Genomic DNA, 9,556 nt, shown 5'->3' on the forward strand with positions numbered 1-9,556 from the left:
CCCTATCCCCCCTAACCCTAACCCTATCAGTTACCCACCCTATCAGTTACCCTCCCTACGAAGCTGTGAAACCAATTATTCAATTATTCTCATTAATTGGATTATTCATTCAGGAAGAAAAATAAATGAATACATTCTTCATGTATTCAAGGCTTCAGTGTTAAAGGTGAGTAAATGATATGGGGGAAACATGGATTTACATTTTGGGTGTGAAGTATCCCTTTAAGAAAATGATTCAGGAAGTAATTTATTGTGTCACACTTGTTTTACACAAAAAAAAAACACAGTCGCACCGAACGGACGGACGGACGGACGGACGGACGGACGGACGGACGGACGGACAAAAACAATTCACTGAAGTTTAGCCAAAACACTTCTTTTTTTTACCTTTCTTTTTGACCCGATGTCTGTAAACAAAACACACTTTGGTGTTTCAATATTTCTATAAATATTACAGGTGTGATTTTTAATAAAAGTTTGGCTCACTATTGTTTTTGCACTTTTTCTAATGGATTATACAATTCTGTCCGTACAGAGTTCAACACACCTGTAGAATTTAAAAGATAAATGTTTACACCAAAGGCTCTGAAACTCACTCTTATAACGACATGCACTGTTAACCTGTTAACTGCCAAGCTGTTGGTTCGTTGGTCACTTTCACTACGACTCTGCTCGTTTTCACTTGTTTTCTTTTCTTTCGTTTTTTTGTTTTGAATAAACTGGTTCCTCAAATTTTTTTACACTCAGCTCTGTTGTTCAGTGTGTGTTTGTTTCATTATTTAATTACACAGGCAGCAAAACTGTATTTGCACAGAAATGCATATTTATGAGGTGGGCTTTAATAAGCTGGTTCAATTTTCTCATGCGGTATAAAAATTACCATTGTAATGTGTGACAGCTAAATGGAAATGTGAAAATAATAATAATAATGATAATAATAAATATAGCTGCAAGCAGCGAAACATGGGCCAAGGAATAAAAGGCAATATGCAAAAATCAGTATGCAATAACAGCCCAGTAAGCCATAGAAACAGAATAGATTGAACTTGAGACAAAGCAGCCTATGCAATTAACAAATTATCATCAGCTGAGAAGAGTGCTGAGGGATTGTGGATACTGCAATGTACCTCATATCTGTATTGTGTTGCTTATAATGCAGATTTCAAAATCGTGTTACAAATTCTGTTATCATGACAAAAGTTTGCAATTGTTTTTACTTCATCTTTCTAGACAACACAGATGGATTGTTAGTATTCAAATTAGGCTTATATGTTTTGTCACTATAGCTACAATATGTGGTTAGTCGGCTTCATAATCCGACAGTGGATGTCGGGGATGCCCTTCTGCCACTGTAAGAAGTTAACTTTAAACCCTTCTGCCACTGTAAGAAGTTAACTTTAAACCCTTCTGCCACTGTAAGAAGTTAACTTTAAACCTAACATGTAAAATAAGCCACGTAGCATTTTATTTTCAAAGGTCAATATTGGAGGTCATGGTGCTGGTTTATAATAATAATAATAATAATAATAATAATAATAATAACTAGAAAATGTGCTCCTCGGAGCACAGGTCTCCGCCAGGCGAGTACTGTTCCTGATTAATCCTGTCTTACCTATTTATATTACATATTGTGATGTCACGTGAAGCTTGACCAATGTTAGCTGTGAGCGGGGACACACACGGACGGACGGATAATTTGTACTGGAAAGTACTGTTCCTGATTGATTCTGTCTTACCTATTTATATTACATATTGTGGTGTCACGTGAAGCTTGACCAATGTTAGGTGTTCTCAGATGGACACACACACACGGATGGACGGACTGAGGGTAAAACATACTCTCCGCCAGGCCTGGCGGAGACAATAATAATAATAATAATAATAATAATAATAATAAAGACCTTAAATGATTCCAATGGGGACACTACTTTTCAGCTTGACCCAGCTGAGGTGGTCACATTTAGCACTCAACGGAGCAATTATGGGTTAAAAACGGCACTCATGGACACCACACCCCATGGCCGGGGATAGGACTCGAACCCTTGACCATGTGTTTGTTGAAGAGCATAAACTCTTGCCTTCTGTCATGAACCAAACCCCTGTTTCACTAACACTAAGATCAGTGGTTCACAAACCATTTACCAATAGAGACATTTGATGTCTACTCGGAACCGAAACTAGTGAAAATAGCCGATCTACAAGCTCTCGTTGCTATCCAAAAAGTTGTGAGCTTGTAGATTGGCTATTTTCACAAGGAAATATGTCATACATCGAAAATAACTACTCTCAAAGAAGCCAAATATTGCCCATTTCTTTAAACTTTTATCCCACGATTTTGTAACCCCATTTTTTTCACCCAGTGCCAATTGTCTAAGTAATCCTGGGCACTACACTCCCTCTGCCTACGTACGGAGAGCTCAGAGCCGAGCTCATGCCTCCTTCAATGCGTGAGAGCTAACAAGCCTTCTTATCACCTGACAGGGGAGGGTTTCCCCGGTAGGACGTAGCTTCTTATCACCTTACAGGGGGGAGTTTCCCCGGTAGGACGTAGCGTGTGGAAGGAACACATTATTCCAACCAGTTCCTTTCCCCTCCATCAGGCGCCCTGGCTGACCAGGGGGAGGCAGTATAGAGACCAGGATAACTGCATGTTTTTTTGTGAGGGTATTAACTACCCTAGGAGACACGGGGAGAACATGCAAACTCCACACAGAAAGGCCCTTTCACCAACCCCGCCTAGGGTATGGGCACTGATGATACGGAGGAGAGGACAAGCCCTCAGCGTCCCCGGCGGGAATCTAACCCAGGACCTTCTAGCTTTGACTGCGCCACCGTGCCACCGTGCCACCGTGCCACCGTGCCACCGTGCCCGTGTGGAATGCAATTTAAATGAAGCCTGCATGAGGTATTTCTACCAGCATGTGGCTGCTAAGTGATTGATGATTGGCTGACTAGTTAATGACTAGTCTATTGACTGTGACTGGAAGCCCCGCCCACAGCAGTGACACCAATACATGTACAGCATCGATACATAAACCTGGTTTAACCCATCATATCCCACAGGGAAACTGCAGTTTTCAGCTTCACCCAGCTGATGGCTGGCAGAGGGGTGCGGTCTGGGGGGGCGGGCTGTTTAGTGTCTTGGCTCAGGGACACTTGGACACAATGCTGAGAGCTGGAATCGTACCTGGGACCTCCGGGACCCTCCGGAGTCCTAGGCGGGCTCAATAACAGTGTTGGAAAAGTTACTCAAAACCAGTAATATATTACATATTACTTGTTTAAAAAGTAATATCTTTACTTTACATATTACTCCCTGCCAAAAGTAACTTGTTACTTATTACTTTACTTTACTTTTTTTTGCTCGCCCCCAGTAATAAGTGAATCCTTTCTCCCCAAAAGTCTTACTTTGCATTTTCAACATTAGCAGTTGTTTTGTTCTCTTTTCTGCAGCCTATATTGTAAAATCCTCATTGTTGATTTAACTCTAAAAAGTGTTCTGTACAGATGACATGATGGGTCCATTTGGTTCCTTTGTTCACTCATTTTAATTAAATTAACACTAAGACTTTTACTGTGTATGAATTCATAACTTAATGTACAGACTAAATGAAAACCATTTGACTATGAATTGAATTCCACAAGGGGCGCCCTAACACAGCTTTGGAATGATCCCTCGTCACTCAGAGAAGTAGACAGATCTGACGTCATTCCAAAAAAGAGACATCCATCCAGCCCAACTATGGGATTTTTAGAAAAACACTCCTAACTCAGATTATTTTTTTAGTGATGAAAACCACCCGTTTTCAACGTGCCATAGCCTGAAAATGTCTATTTGAGGTAATAAACGCTGGAAAGGGGATAAAAAACTATGTTTAATAGCTGTGTCTTATATAATGTGTTAGTGTTGATTTTGTCGAATAAAACTATAACGAAAATGTTGGTCGACTACCTTTTTTCACTGACGTGACGAAAACAAAATAAAAATGAAATAAAAACTAAGCTATGATGAGATGACTAAAACTAAGACTAAATATAGTGACAATTTTGCCAACAAATAAAAGACTAGACTAAAATGTTAGAGAGGGATCTAGTGGGGAAGAGATCCAGTAGAACTAAAAGACAAGTCATTTTGTGATTGGTAGCACTCGGGTGTTGCACTCTGAAAATAGCCGATCTACAAGCTCACAACGCGTCGCGCTGCGACGTGTTGTGAGCTTGTAGATCGGCTATTGCGTCAGCATGCGACTAAGCATCAGCATCAAACTCATCATCAAACTTATCATCAGAATCATGAACGTCACAGGTTACTGGTCATCAAAGACTCTGTTCTATTGCTGTTGGTAGTCATGGCTGCCAGTTCCCACCTGATGTGGTGAGGGAGTTCAGACTGATCCACACCGTACTGAATAACTGATAGCTTACACAACGTCTTCAGGCTAGGACTTAAGTCTAGGATATACAGGTGCGCATCACTGCGTGTGAAGTGATCGTATCTCCCAAAGAGGATGATGCAATCTCCCACCATGCAACAACATAACTTTGAATAGAATGGTCTGTCCTTGGATGTAACCTTCGTCCAGGAAAAGGTCTCTGGACTGAACTTCCACAGGTAACTTAAGGGCCGCAGGCAACTTAACCCTGCAAGACCCGCTGTTGTAATAATACAACATTTGTATTTTATCAAAAAAAGTGTATAAATCATTTGTTTTCCTGTTATTTTTTCACCTAAACATCATCATTGGATCCTATTGTTTAGTCTTGCAATGTCAGTGGCCAGGATATTTGCATATAAATACCCCCCACAGAGGCAGGAAATGTCACAACTTGAAAATCCTTGAAGGAAGAAAAATCTCTTTTTCACTGGACAGGATTCCTCACAAAAAAGTAAGTAAAATGTCTGTAATAATTATTTTGGTGATCATTAGAATGTCTAGAACATGTAGATATGTTGTTATTGTGAAAGATATCCCCCAAATGTAAATTAGAGCATGCTTTATACTTGTTGTATTTTTACAACATTGGGTCATGGTGGTAGCAAATAGCAATGCACCTGTTCATTTTACAGAGTGGAATGCAGTGGAGTATTATTCGTTTTCACAATACATTTTGTAACCAATTGTGCTCGAAGACAAATATACTGCATTAGCTTATAACATTTCATTGCCTATAATGTTTTAGCAAAATATTTTGGTAATGTTTGTGATTAGCAATCAGTGTATGGTAATTGTTCATATGGGAGTCGCCCAGTTAAGACTCATCATTGTTCATGTGATGGGTGTTGGGGATTGCTTACTTACAGCCATCCTCAATCCCTTTGTTAGGCTAAGCACCATCAGTGATGATGGTGCTTAGCCTTTGTGAGGATAAGCAAAGCACAATAGGTTGGCCAGACAGTATTGTGTGACTTGTGAAATATGTACCTGCAGTGAGATGTGCTACTAATGTGCTAAAGGTATGTCTTCATTTATCATTTCAGAATGCCACAAGCAAGGAGAGAGCCTCGCTTCACTGCAAGGGATGTGTTGGATATTGTAATGAATGGAGAGAGTGATGTGGACATCGACTAAAATAAAATAAAAACTTAAAAATATGGCTTATTGATGTTATTATTCATAATGTACTGTTCTGAGGCCAAATATTATTCATAATGTATACTGTTCTGAGGCCAAATAATAAACCATAACCATATAAATGAACCCTTAAGTTGTTTTAGTGAAGTATATAGACATTTGCCATGTTATTCTGATAGTGAGTAACAATGGCCTATAGGACATTCTGCTACCCGTTAGACCCAATGTTGTAATATTACAACATTTCAATAAAACCTTACGAAAACTATTTATTTTAAAAAACATTATATTTTCCTCTCCAAAGTACTCCTAAAACACCATCTGAAAGGTTGAAACATTTTTTTTGCAAGTAGAAATATATCCGGGTCTTGCAGGGTTAAGGTAAATTCCACGTTTTCAGGACCAATTATGTACAGCTCTCCATGGTAGGTAAAGGCTGAATGCAACCCGCGTCCTTCTGGAAAGAGCTGTGCAGAAGGTGTGTTCAGCCAGCAGTCGGTCTCTGTGTCAAACACTCTGATGAAGTTGTAGAACTGACGACCCCCCTGGTCCTGTTGGCCCCCAAATACAAACATCTTTGTCCCGATGATGGTGGCAGAGTGACGTTCTGAAGCAGGTGGTGGAGGTCCTCTGGTGTTAATTAAAGACCAGACCATGGTGGTGGTGTCCAACATGTAGGTGTCATTAGTGTATCTAGTCTGCCAGTGGTATCCTCCATGGATAAACATGACCTTCCCCAAGACACAGACTGAGTGCTTACTCCTCTCCTCTGGAACAGTCCCTGACACCTTGGGTTTGAACCATCTGTGGGCGTCGACATCAAATGCATGTTGCCGTAATGATACCCCCCAGACCCTCCCCAGATGTAGAAAATATATTATATCGCCACAGCTGTGTGGCCATTATGCTTGTAACACTTGCCCTCCTCCATCATGGCCCTCCTTTCTTGGGAACGTCTAGTTGCCACCAGGGCCAACTTCCTCCAGCATAAAGACACTGTGTTGAAAACGTGGGTATTAATCCAAGTCTCGTTTCCGGGGTCTAAATGCTCCATTTCACTGCGGTAGCAGCAAAATTATCAGCAAAATTGGATCCTTCTGGTCCTCCATTCCAATGTACCGTCCAGCTGAACATTTCTCACACTATAAATCTGTTTGGATCAGCGAAGACTCGCTCCTGATCAACAACAAACTGGAGTCCTAATGTGCGTGGTTATGGCTTATATTGCTTCAGTGGCACAAATGTCACGCAATGCTTGGCCAACCCACAAAGCAGGATAGACTCAGCCTGTTCCACACCGCTCCTTATATGGGCATCTCGGCCTGTTCCACACCGCTCCTTATATGGGCATCTCGGCCTGTTCCACCCGCTCCTTATATGGGCATCTCGGCCTGTTCCACCTGCTCCTTATATGGACATCTCGGGCCTGTTCCACCCGCTCATTATATGGGCATCACGGCCTGTTCCACCTGCTCCTTATATGGGCATCTCGGCCTGTTCCACCTGCTCCTTATATGGGCATCTCGGCCTGTTCCACCCGCTCCTTATATGGGCATCTCGGCCTGTTCCACCTGCTCCTTATATGGGCATCTCGGCCTGTTCTCGGAAACCTCATACATCCACCATTCAGCTACTGCTACCCTGATGCATACGAGGTTACAACCTGACAGAGGCCATTTATATGTGTGTGTGTGTGTGTGTGTGTGTGTGTGTGTGTGTGTGTGTGACAGAAGTGCTTGCATCATCAGACCTTTGTAGACACAATGTCCTGACTGAACCGACTGCTCTGTGCCTCTCTCTCTCTCTCTCTCTCTCTCTCTCTCTCTCTCTCTCTCTCTCTCTCTCTCTCTCTCTCTCTCTCTCTCTCTCTCTCTCTCTCTCTCTCTCTCTCTCTCTCTCTCTCTCTCTCTCTCTCTCTCTCTCTCTCTCTCTCTCTCTCTCTCTCTCTCTCTCTCTCTCTCTCTCTCTCTCTCTCTGCAGTAGTGTTTCGGTCTCTTCTACAGACATCTTCATCATCATGCAAGCATTCTGTCCCAGCAGGTACTTTGCTAATTTTTTTCTTCTTTTTACAAACGTAAAATTGTGTGTGCGGGGGAGGGGGGTTTATTATGAAAGTCCGGAAGCATCTGTCATTTTAGTGCTATGAGCTTGTAGATCAGTTCAATCTTGAACATTTGTGCAAATCTTTGAATATATATATATATATATATATTTTAAAGCGAACATTTGTAACTCAAATCTTTGTTTCTGGGGGGTCCCTGGAACAACATATTTTTAGATGGGGGTCCGTGGCCGAATACATAGCATTTTGGATGGTCCTTGATGTGAAAAAGTTTAAGAACCACTGATATTATAACAACGTGCGTTTAAAAAAATACATTTGTAGAATCCCCCAGAAGCAAAGATGTGAGTTACAAAATGTTCGGTTTAAAACATATATATATTCAAAGATTTTCACATTTTTTTAATAGCCCAAAGATAGATAGCATGTTTTTTAGAGAATTTTAAACATTATGCTAGGTTCATTGTTTACCTGGGATCCTATAGTTTACTGAGACACTACACTGTCTCTGTATTCTACTATGATCCTATAGTTTACTGAGACACTACACTGTCTCTGTATTCTACTATGATCCTATAGTTTACTGAGACACTACACTGTCTCTGTATTCTATGATCCTATAGTTTACTGAGACACTACACTGTCTCTGTATTCTATGATCCTATAGTTTACTGAGACACTACACTGTCTCTGTATTCTATGATCCTATAGTTTACTGAGACACTACACTGTCTCTGTATTCTATGATCCTATAGTTTACTGAGACACTACACTGTCTCTGTATTCTATGATCCTATAGTTTACTGAGACACGACACTGTCTCTCTGTATTCTATGATCCTATAGTTTACTGAGACACTACACTGTCTCTCTGTATTCTATGATCCTATAGTTTACTGAGACACTACACTGTCTCTCTGTACTCTATGATCCTATAGTTTACTGAGACACTACACTGTCTCTGTATTCTATGATCCTATAGTTTACTGAGACACTACACTGTCTCTCTGTATTCTATGATCCTATAGTTTACTGAGACACTACACTGTCTCTGTATTCTATGATCCTATAGTTTACTGAGACACTACACTGTCTCTCTGTATTCTATGATCCTATAGTTTACTGAGACACTACACTGTCTCTCTGTATTCTATGATCCTATAGTTTACTGAGACACTACACTGTCTCTCTGTATTCTATGATCCTATAGTTTACTGAGACACTACACCGTCTCTGTATTCTATGATCCTATAGTTTACTGAGACACTACACTGTCTCTGTATTCTATGATCCTATAGTTTACTGAGACACTACACTGTCTCTGTATTCTATGATCCTATAGTTTACTGAGACACTACACTGTCTCTGTATTCTATGTATGTGTTTACCTTGTTTACTTTAAGTCACTCTGGATAAAGAGTGCCAGATAAATGAAACTGTACATTACAAATTGTAAAGGGTTGGTTGTTGAAAATATCAATGTTCTATTTCACAGTTATGAACTTGGACTACAGTTACAGTACAGCTGCTAGGGTTGCAAGTTCCATTCCTCAGAGATTAGTTTAAAGGGAAACACCACTCATTTTCAACATTGAACTATGTGTTTAATACACCTTAGAGCTGTTGTGTGGAAATAAGAACCCCCCCCCCCCCTTTAATGTTGTCTAGATTTGGACAATTGATTGAGGTCATGTGATCAGTGACATACACAGGGTGTACTTTTTGGCTGAGGGGGCGGGCCCAAAAGTACACCCTGCGTATGTCACTAATCACATGACCTTCAGTGCATTTCCATGTAGAGTAAAGTGACTATGTACACTGTATGCGTGTTACACACGTTCTCTACAGTTTCAAGGCAAACAGGTGAGGATTACATTAATCACAATAACCAATACAACCAGGGCAGGAATTTCAGGGAGGCC

The sequence above is a fragment of the Gymnoscopelus braueri genome (assembly GCF_963280865.1).
Source record: "Gymnoscopelus braueri genome assembly, chromosome: 12".
Taxonomy (NCBI): domain Eukaryota; kingdom Metazoa; phylum Chordata; class Actinopteri; order Myctophiformes; family Myctophidae; genus Gymnoscopelus; species Gymnoscopelus braueri.